The following is a 20,372-nucleotide window of genomic DNA, read 5'->3' on the forward strand; positions in this document are numbered from 1 at the left end:
ACTGAACTGAAACCTGACCCCATGAACATCTGCAGCTTTTCCAAGACTTTAACTCTTTTACTACCTGGATGAGACTTACAAATTACTCCTTTTTCCCAGAGAGAGGGGAAGAGAGAGAGAGAGGGATAATCAACATGAAGAAGACATCATAAAACCATCAAAGACAGTGAAGAAAAGAGTTAAGTTTTAGACAGGGAAGAGAGCATAAGGAGATGCTTTCATAAGGTGAAATATTTTTCTGTTAAAGCTATGGAGATGGACAATAGTGTTCTGAAAAAACTCCTTTAATTCATGACAGAGTATATTGTGAGGAATGGAGTGTTCAAAGTGTGGATTTTGAGCAAAAGATGGAGTAATTGCGATACAGTGAGGTGCTGGAACAGAGTGAGGAGAAGTAATAGTTGAAGATTTGGAGCTGTTTGAAGCAAAGAGAAAACTTCTGTTTCCAGGGAGGCTCAGAGAGACAGAAAAAGAGAACTTTTGCTTTTGAATAACTCATCCTTAAAAATTACATCCCTAGACTCATTAGACTCATAACACACCTCGGAGTGATGTGAAATGGGAGGAGTGAACTGATGACAGATTTCTGGGCAGCTGGCATCAGGAAAATAGAAAGCTATAACAGAAATAGTTTTCTTGTGAGCAACTCCATAGATTAGCAGAAGAAGACTTCTGTTTCTCTACAAAGAGTGATGAAAAGACTATAGCAAGAATTGGGACTGTTTTAAAACTAAAGTTTTTTTGTCTCTATGTTGTCATGTAAACAAAAGAATGGTTGAGTAGTGGGGGAAAAAGGGTTTTCTGGGGAGTTTATTCTGGTTTTCTTATTCTTGTAGTTATGTTAACTTTCTTTATTCCTTTTAAGTTTTAAGCCTGTTTTGCTCTTGTTCTAATCCATATCTCACAGCAAGAAATAAGTAAGTTTTCTAATTTTTTAGTTACTGCTTTAAAACCATGACATCCACCTTCTGATATTCTTTCACCATGAAAAAAAAAAATCAAAACAGTTAAAAATTCACTGGACATTCATTAGAGGTTCATTTAAAAACATTTACTGGAATCAATGTCTCTGAAATTCCTGATATCTCATTTGGGCATTCTGGTTTCCACACATTTTCTTTTGGATCGCTTACGCCTTTCATATGGAATAGGAACTCAAAATAGCTGGATGGTCTAACATTTGATTTTCTCTTTTACTACAGCTACATGCTTATATTTGTCTTTTGAAAAATAACATTATATGGGACTTGAATATAATCAGAAAATAGCTAGCATTCCAGACAATTTTCCTTCATAAAAATAAGATGTCTTTAATATAAAACCTCCAAGTCACCTCTAGATGAAGATGGGGTTTTCCAAGGCCTGTATTGAAGAGAGAAGCATTTGCTTGTGCCATCTTTGAACCTCTGCTTTGTCACTTTCCCCCTGTCCAGTGAGGTCACACACTCCTGTATGAGTCAACAGGTACATTAGGACCTGGGTCTCTGATAAAGATTCTCAGTGAGCGGAAAAATGCATTCTAGTTCCTTGTGCAATAAATCAAGAAAGGCTCCAATGTGGTCCTGTGGAAGTCTCTCAGCACTGGTGAGTCCACACCTCAAATCCTGTGTTGGGTTTTGGGCCCCTCACTGCAACAAAAACACTGAGGTGCTAGAGAACGTCTAGAGAAGGGTGACAAAGCTGGTGGAGGGTCTGGACCATAACTCTTATGAAGAGCAGCTGAAGGACCTGGGTGTGTTTAGCCTTGGTAAAAGAGGTTCAGGGGTGGTCCTTATTGTTCTCTCAAACTGCCTGAAAGGAGGGTGTAGCAGGCCAGGGTTGGTTTGTTTTCCCAGGCAACCAGTGGCAGGAGGAGAGGAAATGGCCTCAAGCTGCACCAGGGCAGGTTTATATTGGATACTAGGAAACATTTTTTCATTGAAAAGGTTGTCAAACATTGGAACAGGCTGCCCATGGAAGTGGTGGAGCCACCATCCCTAGAAGTGCTCAAAACGTGTGAGTGTGGCACTTGAGAACACAGTTTTGTGGTGAACATGGCAGTGCTGGGTAATGGAGGAACTTGATGACCTTAGAGGTTTCTACCAATGAATTTTAATGATTCTATGATAGAACGTGTTCTAACATAGCAAATATGTAAGAAAAACCTCCCATAATGAAGAGCATATCCTCATCTTTTTACAGTCAAATATAGTTCCCATATCCTTTCACTCTGTAACGAATAATCATGTAGTTGCAACAGCAGTCTTTAGGGAATACTGTATTGTCATCCTTCATTTTGGAAGCACTGATTAGCCTTGTACCTTAACTATAGTAGACCATAATTAGTCCAACCTCTGGGACTCTGATTTGCAAACAGACCTAGACGATCCCTGATAGACACATTTTCCCTTTGCTTCCTGACAGGTAGCAATGGCTTTTATCTCATTAGGTTGGATAGCCTTTATTTTGATCCCTCAAGCTTCCTGATACTGTAGCACCTTAGCTGAGAAGCTCCAACTATTGTCTCCATCAGTCTTGACCATTGCTCTTAACAGAGTCATTGCAGTTGAGTGATAGCAAGAAATTGCCAGTGCCAATTTCCAAATATTAAAGAGTCAAAATAAAGGTTGCATTGGCAAGACTGAAAGAAATTTTAAAAATTAAAAAAGGAAAATAAAATTAAAAATAAAAGGAAGGAGAAGTGTGAGAAAGGAAGGGACATGGAAGGGCAAAGGGGAAAAGAGGGGGAGAAAGAACATTTTTAAGAAGTGGAACTTTAGTATGAAGATAAAAGTTTCCAAGATTTCTCAGACTATGACTTGGAAATCTCAGCCATGAACATTCATTAAGTTCATTTAAGCTGTGTGTCTGCCTCCATATGAAGACACATGCATGTCATCGTGTAGAACCCAGGACAATATCCCATTTTCTAGAAAATCTACTGCAAGTGGAAATATATATAGGAAAGAGAATAAATGGGTTTAAATTACATTGGGGGTTAGAAGGGGAAAGGTCATGAACTCAATTTAGTCTTACAAATGTAAAAAAAAAGAACTGAGAGCTTCATTTTAGAGCTTCATTTATCCTCTGAATTCATGAGATCTGCTCAGACTCATTAGACTGAAGCAGCAGAACAGGAGTTAGGTGATATGTCACTATTCTTTTAACAAGACAATGGTACAAGCCAAGTAAAACAGGTAGAAATATATTATTTAAAGTGAAGGAATTATCTTCTTTGCCTATTGCTTAGTATAATATAGATTTAAAAAAATCTTTTAAAGCTTATATGTCTGTAAAGCTAGATCTCACTAATCTCCATCAATGTCAGCTCCCATTCAAAAAAATTATGCTGTTCATATTCAAATTCACGTATATACAAATTCACATATATACATATGTATATGTACATACACATTTATATATATACATATGTATGCATGCACAAAATTGCACAGTGACCCATTCCACCCACCTGCATCTTGAGAAAAATCTGGTAGTATAATATTTGTGTTATTGTTAAGGATTCTTTTCTTCGTGATGCATTTTAAGGATACATTTCTTCATCTTTGCTGAAGGCTTTCAATTTTCCTTTCAACAGCATCTTTAAGGGGCTAAGATGATAGAATAATAGGAAAAGAAAATATGTCTTTCTCCTTTTTCAGAAGTTAATTCATACCCATGGGATGTGACAAATTTTAATGCTACAGAATTAAGTCCTCTTATGCTCTGTATGTGCACTACATTTGCAATCTTAGCACTGAGTGTGCGAAGTGCTCTGCCTGAGAAGCTTAATTGTGCCCAAGAATGACTAGCATTAGGGACAAGAGAGTACTTGAGCCTCAGCGAGTTCCTTGGAAACTAGGATTTTGACATCATCAGAAATGGTATCTCTTCAAGAGAAAAAGCTGTTATTTTCAAATCAGAGGAAATGACGGAATTGTCTACATTTTCGCACAAAACTGAAATTCTTAAGCATTCCTTGCCACATTGAGCACCTTGCCACCTTGCCATCATTTGAGCATTTGAGATCCTCTAATGATTAATGCTTACTTGTTTTTTTGATAATGTGTTTTATACAATACCCTCCTGATTACTATAGATTTGTGGCAGTTGCAGGACATGGTGGCCTGTGGCATTCCTATAGCATCTATGAAAAGAACATCCTGGATAGATGTTTCTGCTAATGCAGCAAGAGCAAAAGGCCTTTCACCATCTTAATGTTTCATTAAGCCCTAGCTAATTACCAGCATTAAACACACAGAACTGAACCCTGCACATAGTACATTTGTTTACCTCAAAGAGTACCATCCTGATTTAGGCCAAGGACAAGGTTAAGATTTTGCAATAGATGGGAGGGGCTGTGGCCAAGATCCAACTATTATTTTATATACCTTAAGCCATTGTCAGGAGAGGGAGGAAGGGACTCTGGCTTCTGACAAGAATATGGATTCCAGTCCAGAAAAAAATGTCCTGCTGTCATGTTGTGGCAGGATTGGGCTAGGTGGGCATTTTGCATGTAAACCACCTGCTCTTTTGTACACTTTTGCTATTAATACCATTGCTATGTGTTTTCTTATCTCATTGCTGTTTCCGATAAATTGCTCTTATTTCAACCCATGATCTCTGTCTTTTTGTGCCTCCAATTCTCCTCTCTGGCCATCCAAGTGGGGTCAGGTATGGGGGAGGGGCGCACAAGAGTGGGGAAGGGGAGCAAGCTCCATTGCTGTGGTTTGAGGAGTCTGAGTGGGAGAACTAAATTTGGGAGGACCATTCCTAAACCATGACATAAGCCTTTTCTGCCGAAGTGTAGATCATACAAAAAGAAGTCTCATACCAGGCCAAGCCCGAATCCAAACTGGAAAGAAATGACACTCATAAAAATTGAAATAATAACAAGATGTTTTGATTTTTTTTTATTTTTGCAGCTTCAACTGAATTAAAATTACTATGTGGATATAAAAGAATGCATTCCAATCTCAGGTCATAGTCCCAAGTTGTCATAATACTCTTCTTTCAATCTGTAAACATCACTCCATTTTACTTTGAGTTGCTAGAGGGAAAAATAACAACAATTTCTCAGATTTTAACAGGTTTTTGTCATTTAACATCCAGTTAGAGTCAAAATATTAGTGTCAGAAGGTTGTACTTATTAACAGCTATGGTATTTTTAGCCATATCTATTTGCTATCATAGTATTTGCTGTGAGAGAACCAAGGAAATATACTCAGAGGTATGAAACTGCATGTGTACATATATGTCTGATTTTGCACTGTCCAGGGAATAACCAGCACAAGTCCTCATCAGGCAAGATAGACATACATGAGAAGACTAAGTAAAAATTCAATGTTATAGAAAGACCACTGATATCTCTTATGTTAAAAGCTCTATTGAGCACTCCAGCATGATCAATATTAGGAAAATCTTGTTTAAAGGAACATTTTCAGAGTAAATATGGCTTTTTCTAAAATGGCCAAATTGTTTCTAGACAGCTGTATAGAAGGATATGCTAATAATCTGCAGACAGCTGGTTCAGATTGTTACAATGCTGAGAAGTTTTAGTCATTGGAGACATACTATCAATGCAAATTTCTTGCCTTTTTGTTTTCACATATGAATTTTTTTTCTTTTTTTTTTTCTTTTTTTTTAAATTTTTTTATTAAGTCAGGCACAAAATATTTTAACTGTAGGAACAGAAAGCAAGATTAAATTGGTGGCCAAAACAAAAGAAAAAAAATCTGGAGCCACTCAGCACCTTCCAGGTTTCACTATATAAACTAAGTGGGTCATTGTTCCTAAATAAAAGGAGACGTAGCTGAATCTTTGGTTCAGAGGGGAAACAATGACTACCATCCTCCTTCCTTATTCTAATTCAGCTCTTCTGGCTATTCTCAGGATAGTATGGCACTCTGTTCCTTCCATCCTTTCCCTTCCGGTCACAGGGATTTATGTGTGATTTTACTGTCTCCACAGTCCCCTGATGCCATGAAGAGTAGACTGGCAATTAATCCATATTAGAAGTCAGTAGAAAACTATAGATCAAGTTTGGTATGAAGGAGTCTTTAAAAAACACTGAAACTCCTATCATCACCTGAAATCCAAAATAGGGCACTTCTGTCAGAAGTGTTAGAGGTAAGTAGTTCCACAGACAGGGCTGGAATGCACAGCCATGATTTGGGGCTTCAGAAATTTAAAATACTGCTTGCATATGTATATTACTGGTTATGCACGTGTCTGTGTATACATGCCAGTTACATGTGTGGAGAAACTCCTCTCACAGGTTCTACAAATGATTTTCTTTCAGATGGCATCATGCACTTATCTGACAACCACACTGTTTAAATGCAGCATCCAAAATTCCTGGTCTCAGCAACTGCCTGGAAAGCAGTTTACTTTTTGATGTGCCTATGTCTGAAGAAGTACTGATCTTATTATCACACCTATTGCCATTTTCCATGCATACTTGTGATAGATAGGCATCCTTGCCATTCTGAACAGGCATGTGACAAGTCCTAAAGAGACATGATGTTAGTGTCTTCTGTCATTGCACTAACCTAGGGTTTAACTGGTGCAGAAAGGGTTCTGCCAACCTGCAACCACAAGCTGAATTTCACCTATTAATTACTGTATTTATCTCCTTATTCAGGTATGAATTTTGATGTACATAATCTGCAGGAAACCAAACCAAACAAACCCCAGGAACATCTAACAAGGATCTAAAAAGGCCTTGTTTGACAAAAGTGTTAATTATACACTTAAGCACATAACGCAAAGAGGATTTTAGTTCAGGAAACTCTCTCCATAACTTATCTGTTTCTGTGTGGTTTATTTCCCACAGAGGTTATGAGAAGATGTATTTTCAGGGGACAATACTTTAAAATGTGGCAGCACTGTGTACTGTTGTGTGTCACATAAAAAGGAATTATACATTTATTCTCTCTGACATTTCTTGCAAAAAGCTGAGTCCTGTCTTTTCACTTCTCTAAATTTGTACCTGCGTTTTTTGTGCTTCCAAGTACACTGATGATGCAAATCAGAGATTTTGAAGCTCAAGTCATCTAATTTAGAGATGTCATCAAGCACCTTGCAGATTTTATTGTGACCACTAAAATGCAAGCATAAAGGAAGATCATTCTTTCAAAAATTCATTTCTTGTATATACTGTCAAAAATACCAGGTGGAGGGGGAAAAAAAGTAAGGACTAGAAAATAAAATACAAGGGAAGGTGCAGTATAGATCTGTAAAACACATCAACACATCAAAATATTATGAATATTTTTGTGAGGTGCTGTTTTATCTTACTCCTTTGCTCTTCTGCTTCTCTTTTCTCCAAAAAGTAATCTCCGGCCCCATCACTGTGAAAACCAGTGCTTTATCCAGGTCTCTGGTTAAGTTCTGTACTAGCTTTTGTGGACTTTTGGTCTCAAATTACCATGCCAAATGAGTGTGCTCAATTAAAATAAGCTTGAAGTAAGAATTTGTATCTCTAGAGTAATATATTGCTTGATTATCAGTTATGGGGTGCTGGCACACTGTGTCTTTGAGAAGACTAAATGTAGACTTTTTATTTTTTTTTTTTAAATAAAAAAGTAGGACTTGATTTAAATAATAAAAAAAAGGTTATCATTCAGAATATATATGTATTTATGTATTACAGATCTTGCTGAAAGGTCTGGAAATTCCTTTCAGGACATAGTATTTTCATGAGTGATGGGGTGTTTTGTCCTTTCTGCTGCTTATTTTTTCTTCTTTTTCCTTGGCTTTGATTCTGAGGACAGCATGCTCTTTTCATCTTGCTAGAGATATGGTTCTGCATAAATCTCTCAGTAGATCTCACTCTACCCAAGCAATTTTATCGTTAAAAAAGGAATGCTTCCTTATGTCTGTATAATTTCAGTTGTGCAAATTGGTGCATTGACCTTAAAGCCATCCTGACTTTATTGTGGATCCGCCTTGTTCAGAAAGTTTGGCTTGTGAATTATAGTAGCCGTAATATCTTTTGTTTCCATATTATACATCAGTAGATTGCATTTTTTTTTTTCAGTAAGTGTTTGAAAAGCATAAAGGCTTTATTTTTCTAGTGCAGAAGCCTTTTTTCAAGGGGGAAAACCAAATAAATACAAAGGAGAAAGAAAAAAAGAAAAAAAAAAAGTTGTGAGGAAGAGTAAAATCTGAGACTTGCTGTTAAATAGTTCTGTGGTGACCTGAATTAAGAAAATGGCATCTGGTTTGTAAGTATCAAGCAGTTTTGCCATTAAGCTGAGAAGAAGCCAGCTAAAGTATAAAATATGGCTATAAAGCTTCCCATAAACTACAGAAATGACAAAATAAAATATCTGTATATGCTAATTATATGGTGTAGACCTAGTTTTGCATTTCCATAAATCTTTCTCTTTAATTGTTATATTGGCTAGTAATTAAGAGACTTATGACAAATTACTTGATTTATATTCTCAGCCAGGTCTGGACCTTACTATTTACTGATTTCAGCAGGGAAGCTTTAAGACACACACAAGAGTATGCCATACTTTACTGAATGAAACTGCAAAGTTTTTTTTTTTTTGCTGTCAAATTTTTCTGGAGTGTCCATGGATTTTATGAGGATATATGAACCTTTCAGTTGTGGACGAATTTTGTTTAAAATATAGGGTTACAGTCTTCGAAAGAGAGCAAGACTGTCATCACATACCTAGATACACCTAGAGTACATTAAAAGTATTATTTTTATATTAAGTCTCAAATCCATAACCGCATTTTTTATATATATAATTCAAATTTCATTAGATCTCCTGGAAAAAATCACTGCCTGTGAATCCAGTTCTTGAATCTAATTTATTTTTAGCCAATTATACAAAATCAAAGAAATGTGTGGAAATTTTTGTAGACAGACTGGTTTGCATAAGCATTATTTGCTTGTTGGTATCTAGGATCACCATTCCAAAGATGACACAAACAGGTTGAAAACATGATTTACAAGCTGTTAACAAAAATATTCTTTCCAAAAAAAGAGAGGAAAAACATTTTGCATCTCACCAGTTACTGGTTTGGCATTTTTTGATTGTGTGTTATGTCTTTTTGATGCTTGTTTGTTTGATTTTTTTTTTTAAAGTGGGCTAATTAATTTTGGCTACATCAATTCAGTGCATATTTTATAATCTTTATGCCTATGAGGTGTTACAAATTGCTAAGAGGTTAGCGCAGGTCAAAATACTTCCCTTTTACCTTTTCTAAGGTAATCCATTTCTAGATCTCACACAAAATTAGGCATTACTACTGGTCTAAGTTGTTTATAAGTATTAGTCATAAAAAAGAACAAAAATCCTTAGACAACTGATAATTATATTCCATACCCAGGTTCTTTGCCATTAAAAGCAAATAATGAATTCTTCACTCTGAGCTATATAATAAATTTTTGTAACGACACCAGAGCTTAGACCTTAATAATTACTGGAGGATTTGAAGGACGTTTAAGCATGATACGTAATGGTACCTGGTACAAAGAGAAGAATATTATCCAAGCAGTATGAATGTAAGCGCTGTGTTCACAGATAAGGAGGGTAGTTTTAATTCTATTTTAAGAGTCACACAAATACGTGTCAGACATCATAATTATTGCCACAGGTTGGAAGGCTGCAACAGAGAAAAATGTTTATGGATTTGTAATCTCTTGAGGCCACAGGTGTCCAAAGGACTTTTTTTCTTCAGAAGGAATAAAAAAATAAAAAATTAAACCAAAAAAAGCCAATAGAGAGAGAGAAAGACATGACAGGTTAAATATGAGCAAGTCATATACGGGCTTCAGCACACAGCTTCTAGGAACTGAGGGTGAACCCTAGAAAAGCTCCCATCCAACTACTGTAAATACTCTTTTGAAGCAGTGAAATCTTAATTAGTATTTTTCTTCCATTTAAGTGCTCCAGTGGGTAAGAAATGCCTTGTACCAATTTTTATCTTTTCACTCCCCATCTCCCTCCCCTGCCTTTTTTTTTTTTTAATTTCTCTACCTAAGATTTCCAGGGGGAATGGTGTCTATAAATTAAACTAACTGGCCACAGTGTTATATGATTATTGTCTAAGTGGAACAGATTTATCATCTTCAGTTTTTCATTTCCTGTTCCAAGATTTCTGTTAAATACGTATTACTCGTGAATGACAAAAGGACTAACAAGAAGAGAGGCTATTTCCCAGGGGGAGTAGGTACATTTGGAGTGTGTTTATTATCTAGCTAATGCTCTTCACCAATAACTGATTGCACATTCTATTAGATTTTGTGCTCTGCTTTCTAAAAACTGTATATATTACCAGGTGGGGTTACATGTGTTAATCCACTGAGACCAATGAAAGCTACTGCCTCTCTTAACACTTCAGAACATTGTAATTCTTCACCCTAGTCTGTCATCACCTCTCCTATCCCGGTCTCACGCTACTGTGTTGACTTGGAGGAGAATGCCAAGTAGAAGAGTCCAGAAGTACAGTTCCCTGTGTTGTAAATGTAAATTAGAGGTCCGTGGAGAATTTCAGCCCTCATAAAATCTCACTTTAAGGCATCCAGGGCTGAATTAATCGTTATTAGTGCACTGCAGCCTGCTTTAATTAATATAGTCCATTAACATATAATAAAAATACAGAAATGTAATTGAAAATTGTCAAAAGAATTTGACTGATAATAAAAGATCTATGCCCAGGTGATAGTTTCTGTTTTAAACACATAAGAACAACATTAAATATTACCTACATCGCATATGCTTTCATCTGGAAGAAACCCCTGCTGAACACTGCACAGTTACCACTAAACTTCCTACTGTTCCCAGCTCCCTTCCTCTGGGCTGTAGAAGCTACTCTACAATTTTTGAACAGAACATGAGAACCCTTCTGTACCTGACTATCTGATAGTATTATTTTTCTTTTCTCCTTTCCTCTCCTTTCCTCTCCTTTCCTCTCCTTTCCTCTCCTTTCCTCTCCTTTCCTCTCCTTTCCTCTCCTTTCCTCTCCTCTCCTCTCCTCTCCTCTCCTCTCCTCTCCTCTCCTCTCCTCTCCTCTCCTCTCCTCTCCTCTCCTCTCCTCTCCTCTCCTCTCCTCTCCTCTCCTCTCCTCTCCTCTCCTCTCCTCTCCTCTCCTCTCCTCTCCTCTCCTCTCCTCTCCTCTCCTCTCCTCTCCTCTCCTCTCCTCTCCTCTCCTCTCCTCTCCTCTCCTCTCCTCTCCTCTCCTCTCCTCTCCTCTCCTCTCCTCTCCTCTCCTCTCCTCTCCTCTCCTCTCCTCTCCTCTCCTCTCCTCTCCTCTCCTCTCCTCTCCTCTCCTCTCCTCTCCTCTCCTCTCCTCTCCTCTCCTCTCCTCTCCTCTCCTCTCCTCTCCTCTCCTCTCCTCTCCTCTCCTCTCCTCTCCTCTCCTCTCCTCTCCTCTCCTCTCCTCTCCTCTCCTCTCCTCTCCTCTCCTCTCCTCTCCTCTCCTCTCCTCTCTCTTTTTTTTTTTTTTTTCCCATTATGAAATACAGATAGGATAGTTGGACAGTGACTGCAACAAATGGAAACACTCTGTGTAAATACCACATTTGGCTATTTGTAGTGTCCTCTGATTACAGCCTCTTGTAAATGAAAATAATGTGCCTCTTTTACACCTGTCACAAAACCATACCTCAGGAAATACATAGCCTTGACTAAGACACAGGCCAGGGATTTCTGCATTCTGTTCTTGTCTCTTCGATTTGCTGAATTCTATGTGTTTCAGCTATGGCTCGCATAAAATGGAGCACTGAAATTTAAGGTACATTTAAGTTGCTGTTGCGGCTGTGGGGACATCCCTGCCCTAAATTTAAACTGACTTTAAACAGATGCTCAAGCACTTGCCTTGATTTCAGTCTGAAATCTGCTATTGTGCTTTATGCTACAGCAGTTAAACCATACGTAACATCTCAGATAAAATCTAATATTCAGATTCCTTCAAGATCTGCAAGATCTGATGTGACCATCAGGTATTACCAGTTACCAACATCAGATACTGAAATAAGACAATAAATTGAAAACCTTCTCTCAGTTTTCTCTGGCTCCCTGGACTTTCAAATAAGATGAACAGACAGATTCAGAGGTAATTAAAAAAAGTTTACTTCCAAATCTGACAGCAGTTAAACTCGTAGACACTGAGTTTTAGTCCTTATACTGAATTAAACAGAGCCAGGAGGTGACCATTGTCTCTGAGACAAGTTAGCACCAGCTGCTTTGTAATCCACACTTTTAATGCTGGTCCACTCCAGCTAGTTGGAGCAGCCCAAAACAGACCAAGTACTGGGTGCTACCTCAGCTCACGGTAAAACAGTTTGGGTCCAGCACTCAACCTCACTCATTATTCTTTAACAGCACTTCATAAAATTACTAATGCATTCCAGGTCTAATAATCCCACCTTCTCTCAGACACCTTACCTGAAGGACCAAAGCTGACATGTCTGACTAGATTCTCTTCACATTCATTGAGAGAAAAACATGTCTGAAAGGCAATTCATCCCAGCTAAGGACTTAAGACAGTGTCACGAGTCCAAAGTTAAATAAAATGGATCAATTTTCTATTGCTCTCAATTGCCTCTGGAGGAGCCAGAAAAGCCTCTCTTTCAATAGTGCTGCAGGATTTAGGCACATAAGTTCTTTCTTATTGACCTGAACTTTGTGCAAAGTGACTCTCCTCCTTTCCCTTTAATGGGGTTTTTATCCAAATGTTTAAAATGTTTAAAAAAAAAAAAATTAGTTATCAAATAAAAGCATTCTTTTACTTCTCTTATTGAAACTCATATTTTCAAAAGCCCTTTGATAAATACTTTTCCAAAATTTGTCGTTTACATTTAATCACTACTTCGACACTAGGCTTAAAAGAGTTCCATCTGAACATCCCCAAGTATCTGGATTTTTGCAAGGTTGTATCAAAGTTTATTAATAAGCATAATAGAAATGTAGGGAATAATATGATATCAAGAAGAGAAGACGGGTGTGACACCAATGAACCTTCATACATACCATAATGGATGGTGAAGTTTTGCTTGCTAGTTTGTCTGGTTCTTAAATTTTCAGGAAAAAAGCAAGCTATTCTTTTGCTGTGGAATCAAATTCCCAGAAAATAAGGACCAAATTAGTCTTATAAGTAATGGATTACAATGTCCCCGCTTACTATAATCTTATCTCTTTAACCACTTACACAGTAATTGTTCGACAAAAGACTGACAGTCTTTTCTATTTCCTGGTTGTGATCCTGCAGGATTGCAGCCATTAAAGAATCATCAGGCAGAAGAAGTGTAAAGTCTTTGTTGCCCATTTTTCAAGAACCTTTATTAAGGTTTCTCTGTTTTCATTTGCTTGTAGCACACAATTTCTCCAGTAACGATGTGCTGGTACTTGATTTTCTTTCTGCTCAACAACAGGCTCAATTAATTTTTTTTAAAATGCTTTTTGGATTTAATTTTCCTCTCTTGGATTAGCAATTCAGACTGAGCAGAGCTAGAGAGAAACTGTATATTCTTTCCCCCCAATATTCCTGTATTTAAATTCTTTATTTTAGAGGTTTCATCTTTACAGGAAGGTGAAGATCTGGACAAGCAAAGCATTCTTAGTGTTTGGAACTGAGTCAGTCAATATAATGTTGAATACATTAATGAATTTTTTGAAAAAAAAAAAAAGTTTCAAGTAAAAATTATTATCTCAAGCTGAAAAATTCTCTTTCTTTCCACATACCCTGAGCTTTTTATATCAAAAGGAAAATATTATTGTTCATGTCCCATGAAACACATTCTTAACATGTCCATTTTTATAATGAAACATTTTTCACTGCACCTAATTAAAGCTGACTTAATCTGCTTGCATAGATTTCGAACATTTTTAATGGCTTTATTAATAAACAAATAAACACACATACATTATGGTTATAGTGTGCCTCCCTTGATTTTCGATCACCAGAGAAGACCTGCATATTAGGTCCTGTTCACATATATATGAGAAGAGTGTTAATATGTATGAAGAGAGACGATGAAAAAAGGTTTTTGAACCCTTTGATTCATGCACCCTTCCAGCTGAAGCCAGCCATGCCTTACTGATATATAGGACCTGGAACCAGAAGAGCAGGGAAGGAGAAGTTATACCTATACAGGACAGAAAAGAAAGAAACCAGGCTTTGTAGTGATATCTGGAGCTCTACAGCTTTCTCTGTCCCCTTACTCTAGCTCCCAAGTGAATACTAAACCCCTTCTTGTCTACTCACAGTCATGTCCTTACATGCTTGCTTTTCTGAGGTTAATCTCTACTTTTAGATTTTTAAACAGCATATGCAATCTTAGACTATCCTCAGTGTTTGAAGCATTTCTGAACCCAAATGGCTCTGTGAGTCAAAGCCCTTACTAATGGCAGGCTGTTACTCAATGTGAGCTTTAGCTGAGACTAGATCAGCAGCATGGGATTCTCAGCTGGGACGATCATGGAGATGAAACCTTGCCACCCATTAACCACCACTAGAAGAGGCAACAACTCAAGATGGAGTGTGCCTAAGAGCTCATGCAGAAACTCAGTATGAATAGATACAGGCTTCCCTACAAAAAGAGGATATTCATAATTCTGGTACTGATTTCAAGGACTGATCATACACTTCAGCTGAATGAAGAAGGAACTTCTGATTGATGAAGAATTAGTGCAACTGTCATATAGAAGGTATTTGACCACAAATGTCACATGATGGGAAGGGTGGGTAGCTAAATCTATACACTATTTTCAGGTATCTTCCACTGTCAGGTTATTCTTCCCCAGGAGTATGACTTGTCTTTTCTCCTTGTCAAATTTCATGAAGTTCCTGCTTGCTGTTCCTCCAGCCTATTAAGGTATCTTTGAAAGACCACTCAGAAAGACAGAAAAACTGCCTGCTGTGTTAACCACTCTTCCAGATTTCTATTGCTTGTAAAATTGTTAAAGATGCACTCAGTCCCATCTTTCGCTATATCAGATAATCTGTGTGGTGTCTGTGCTTTCCTGAGAGGTGAACAAAAAGAACTTTTGTTATGCAGAAATAAATCACTGTTTGAATGATCTCTTATGGAGTCGAGCTGTATGCGCAATCCACACTGAAAGAACAAAAAACTCCTTGGATGTTTTGATAAAACTTAGTAAACCTGGGGATGTGCAAACTGAACTGCAGTGCTTCCACAGACTTTGTTAAAGTCCTTGATGGAGTGAATTTTCATGCTCTGGACCCTAATACTGCAATTAGACTTGGCTGTACAGACAGGAGTGACATTCACCTTCATTTTGCTTGAGGGGACAGTGGAGAATTTCACAGTTCATTGTCATTTTTTATTAAAACAGATAAGAATGGACTCTAGGTTGTGACCCTTGTATTCAGCAAGACCTCCAAAAATCACTCAGCTGCAGAGATAACAATCAAGAGCACCCTCGAGGCTGTGTATGCTCTATATCAAGAGAACCAAAAAACCCAGTGAAAATGCTACATGAATATTTTCCCTGGCTTCACCGAAATGTTATTGTTCTGTGTACCTGTCTTGTAAGATCAGGTCTGAAAATTTTGCAAGTAAAGTGGAATCTGAACATCTTGTTTTACCGCTGGTAACAATAATAAATAATAGAAACATAATAGTACTAGGCTGTGAAATTTCCTTCAGAAATGTAGTGTGTGTACAGACTTATCAAAGAACAGTATTGAGAAATAGTGAAAATATTCATTACTAAATAACAACAATCTCATTATTTGTCGCATCTTTTCCACAGCAACAAAAGGCAATTTTTTCCATTTACTTATTTTTAAGTAAATGTCTACAGCCTCTACTCTAAGATATTAATCACATTTTAATCTGAGCAGTCCAATCTGAGCAGAGTGAGTATTTGGGCAGTTGTCTTAGGGATAGATGTGAGCTGTAAGTGTCTATGAGGTCAAGCAATGCTATGTGGCATTTTTGGGTGCAGCAGTTAGACAATGAAGAACTTAAATACACTTCAAGCTTAAAGTCTTCATGGACTGCCCTGCAAAAATCTTGAACACCAGGAAAAAAAATTGAAGCAATGAATAATAAAGATTACTTTCTTGTTCCTTCAGATTATTAAGAAAATTGATAGATTCTCCTTCCACTAGGGAATTGCCTTTCCCTGCTTAAAACAAACAAACAAATTTTATAGATTTTGGTTTTGTGGTGTTGTGTGGGGTGTTTGGTTTTTTGTTTTTTGGGTTTTTTTTTTTTGGTTTTTTTGTTTAATAGCTGTTTCTTAGTTGTCCTTCCAGTTACATTCTCAAGTGCTGATTTTGAGATTTTTTTCCAGATATCCTCTGTACTTTGTTTTGGACATGGTAAATGAATGCTATATAAAATGCTTAGTATCTCCTCTGCAGTGAAGCGAAGTTGTCCAGCTGAATCAGAGACTCGTCTTTCATCTTTCTCTGACACCTTCCTTTCCTCACCTCTCAAACCCTTACATCTTCTCTGGTCTTTTTCTTTCTGCCTTTACTCGTTCTTCTTCCAGCTGCTCTGTGCCCCCCAGCCCCGGTGCAGGGCTCCAGAGAGGTAGGGAGCTCCCCCAGCCCGTTTGGGTTAGCAGTGAGACAGAACTCCTGGGGTGCTGACTCAGTACAGCAGAGCAGGGACTGCTTTGCACAAGCCTTTAAACCACAGTGCTGACAGCAGCTGAAAAAAAAAATCTGCATGAAAACTACACAATCCATGAAATTTATTACACCTGCAGTTTGCTAGTTGAGTTCCTAATTTGCATATGGTATTTTGCCTTCAAGTGACACAGTATTTAGACACATCTACTTCTACATGTAAAACTCCATTCTGATCAAGGTGAGATAATTTTCCACTACCTAAAGTAGATGCCTATATGTCAGAAATTAGTATTTCTGAACTTTATTTGTTCTTTTAAATAATTTTGTCATGGAAACATCTCACAACTTCTCAAATCTGTTGTTTTTAAGAACATTTGCATTAGAAAATTCTTCAGAACCCTTAATCCCTAAATCTTTCTTCTTTGTTGCTTTGATTTACAGCTTCTAAATAATTTACAGAATGCAGTTTGTAATTAAGTACATTCTTACTCATGTATGCAAATTCTAATGATTCTACTATTTTTAATAATATTACTGCTGCTATGCTGGGAATTCTTGAAGATCAGACCAATTTTTAATAGGTCAGTGTTCTTTTTATAATTACCTGACTCATTTATTTTGTTTGCCTTTTCATGAATATAATTTGTTTGCTTTATTTGATGGTGGTAGCAACAGAGAAAATTAAACATCTCTGCAGGTTTGGTGCAGAAAATAGTTGTGAATATTAACCTCTACTACAATTTTAACCTCTACTGTGGATATTTTAGAAAAGGTGTGAATATTTCTCTTCAATGCACAGGGAAATTTTATAAAAGAGTAAAGAAAGTAGTTAAACTTCTTACTTTTTCTATAACTATGAACGCCAGTAGCAAAAACACTGTGCTAGAAATAGCAAAATTTTTCAAATATTGGTTGCATGATTTGCATACAGTCATATTCCTATTTGAGTCTAATCCAAGGCCTCTGTTCATTTATTAGAAAAAAGTCTCAGTCATCTTTAACTCAGTCCCAAACAAAATTGAAACACTTCTAATAAAAATTATATAAACTGATCCGGAATGAAGATCATTAAGTCATTTTGTTCACCTTCCTTCCTCACAAGCGAGATTAGCTATACCTAAAATTTTCGTGTGATCTGCTCATTGAAAATTTTCCTACAGATTCCTAGGTGGTGTGTTTCACTATGAAACTGTCCTGGCATTTCAAAATCTTTTTCCTAAAGTCTAACCTATATCTCCCTAGCTCTAATTGAAACTTTTTTTTTTTTTATTTTTTGGCTTTTCTCCTATTTAAAAACTATTATCAGGTCTCCCATTATATTCTCTAAGCATGCTCAGTCTTTCACTACAGAACATGCGATTTTAGCTGTTTTATCATTCATTCTAGCCTTCGTCCCTTCCCCACAGTTGCTTTTTGACTGGTTTGTATCTTTCCTGAGTGCCCATGTGTTCCAGTAGAGATAAATTCTCAATTTAGAACTTTGTACCATCATAAAACTGAAGGATACTTCACTTACCTTTCCTGCCACACTCCCCTTCATACAGCTTTGGATGATTCATGGGTTTCTCATGCACTGTATGAGCATGATTCTGCCCCGAGATTCTAGGGCAGTTCTTCTTCTCTCTGCCTTGATGCTGTGGAATCATGTAGAAGAAAATATATTATTTATTGAATAGAAAGTGTTAACTAGAGACCACTTTTCCTTTGATGTCAGAACTGCTTGATATTGAGGAAACTGTTGACTGCGTTAACACTTTTTGTATATTTTATCTAATTATCCCACAGTGCAGTCCTTAGTGGAGGGGAAGCCAAAATACGGGGTTTTTTCATTTTTTTTTTTTTTTTTATTTCCCCCCCACTTCTGTGCATGCAGTATTCCTGACACAAAGTTTGTAGTCTCTTGAGGCAGCAGAAGCAACAAGGACATTCCACCACTTCAATCCAATCTCTTCAAACAACTATGTCCTTTATTCTAGGCTGGCAGAGTAGGTTTGAACTGTTTCTGGCTAAAGGGGGTTGAAATGCCGGTCTTTCACGCATTAAACAAGTGGTACAATCTTTGAGCATTACTCTGAAAGACTTGATGTTCCCTGGCTATATGAAACTGCCTGGATGAAGCTGATCGATGCTGTTGCTATGTTAGGCAAACTCTGAGTATGTCTAACAAATTAAGTGATGCCAGAAGGGCTTAGGTACAAAAGAGAATAATAGGGAACTTGGATACAAAAAGTATCTTTCAAATATAGGGGGAAAAGAGTTAGACATGGTGTTAGGAGAGCACTGAACATTCAACAACCAATCCCATAAAAATTCAGGTGTCTGCAACAGGATTAGTTATCTCCTTATTACATTTGAGATATCTTAATAATGCCTTAGATTTACATAAAATGCCCAACTCCACATTTGCCTCTGGACCTTATTAAAAATGCCATTTAACTGTTTCTAGGAAACACATTGAATCGTAATCAGACCAGACGAAGTCTGGTAGTTTCTTTAAAGGAAAAAACCCAGGTTTTCAAACTGCATGAAGAGGTAGTTTTTCTTTAAGAGTTTTCTTTTGAACTATAAAGAAATGTAGTATTTGCTACAAATGTCACAGGAGGCATGCCTCTATATGGTGAATTTAATTTTCTTATTTCAGACTAAGCTTTACCAAATTTTTAAGCTGAATATATGAATAAAAGCTTTTACTAGGATATTTCAAATTCAGAAACATTCCTATCATACCTATAGTTCAAAATATCTATAAAAATGGTTAGATATTTTTACTACCCATGGTGGGTCAAAATTGTTGTTTAGTAAAAAAAAAACTTTGTTATTCACAGCTGCATGAGTCATCATCAAACAAATAACAACAGCTGTATTTGTCTGCAATTAAGCTGCATTAGTATTACATAGGACTCAAAATCGTTGACTCAAGTAATGAGTCCATTCCTTCCATTTTTATTTCAGGTGGCTAACTTCAGCCTATTGAATATAATTGGATTAGTCAATGAAGAAGATATTATTCACTAGACAAAGGAACAACAATCTTAAGTATTTGATTAATAGGGGGTAAATTCCTTGGACACAGAAGTACTATACTAAGTAACATTGTCTGTTTTGTAGATGTGGACTGAAACTGTGGAATCAAAAATCAATTAAAATTAATCATAATTTCAAATTAGTCTTCATGATTTTATCTGCAATACTATGAATGTATTTCAAGTTGTGTATTTGACCTTGATTTTGATTTAACATACAAGGAACAGTTGGAATCTGTGGCAGGGTCTTTTTTTTTGTTGTTGTTTTTTTGGAATAGGAAATTATATCTTCACTGCAGTGAATATGGAGGGTCAAAGCCTTAGCTGATGAGAATTAGATGCAATCAATGAGCTTTTATCCATATTCATCAGCTGAAATCTAGACTAGAAATTTAAATTCTTGTTTCCCAGATTGTATTTATGCAAGTCAATTTATTTTGGCAGTGTAATCAATACCTCTGTAAACAAAAGATATTTACAATAGCATAACCAACCACGCTTTGGAGGTCATTACACTGATTTCGTATTTGTGTTCATCCATTATTATGGGGTAATATTAAAAGTTTTGCAAAGGTTTCATTCAGTCATTTTTAGCAAATTAAATTAGAATCATAGAACCATAGAATGGATTGGGTTGGAAGGGACTTTAAGGATCATCTAGTTCCAGCTCCACTTCCATGGGCAGACCCCTAAGTTCTACCACTGACCTGGAACTTGGTTTTACAGTGTACTTCTGAAATACTTCTTTCTTTATTTTTCACAATTTGATTATTCATTTTTGAACTAAACTCAAACAGTGGA

At 36.8% G+C, this 20,372-nt stretch overlaps 1 long non-coding RNA gene across 1 annotated transcript in view; it reads left to right on the plus strand.

The window, feature by feature from the left end:
• LOC131574692 (uncharacterized) overlaps nt 1-20,372 on the plus strand; it is an 81,175-nt gene that overhangs the window by 24,046 nt on the left and 36,757 nt on the right. The window lies entirely within an intron of this gene.

This window comes from Poecile atricapillus, chromosome 1 (genome assembly GCF_030490865.1).
Source record: "Poecile atricapillus isolate bPoeAtr1 chromosome 1, bPoeAtr1.hap1, whole genome shotgun sequence".
Classification (NCBI taxonomy): Eukaryota; Metazoa; Chordata; class Aves; order Passeriformes; family Paridae; genus Poecile; species Poecile atricapillus.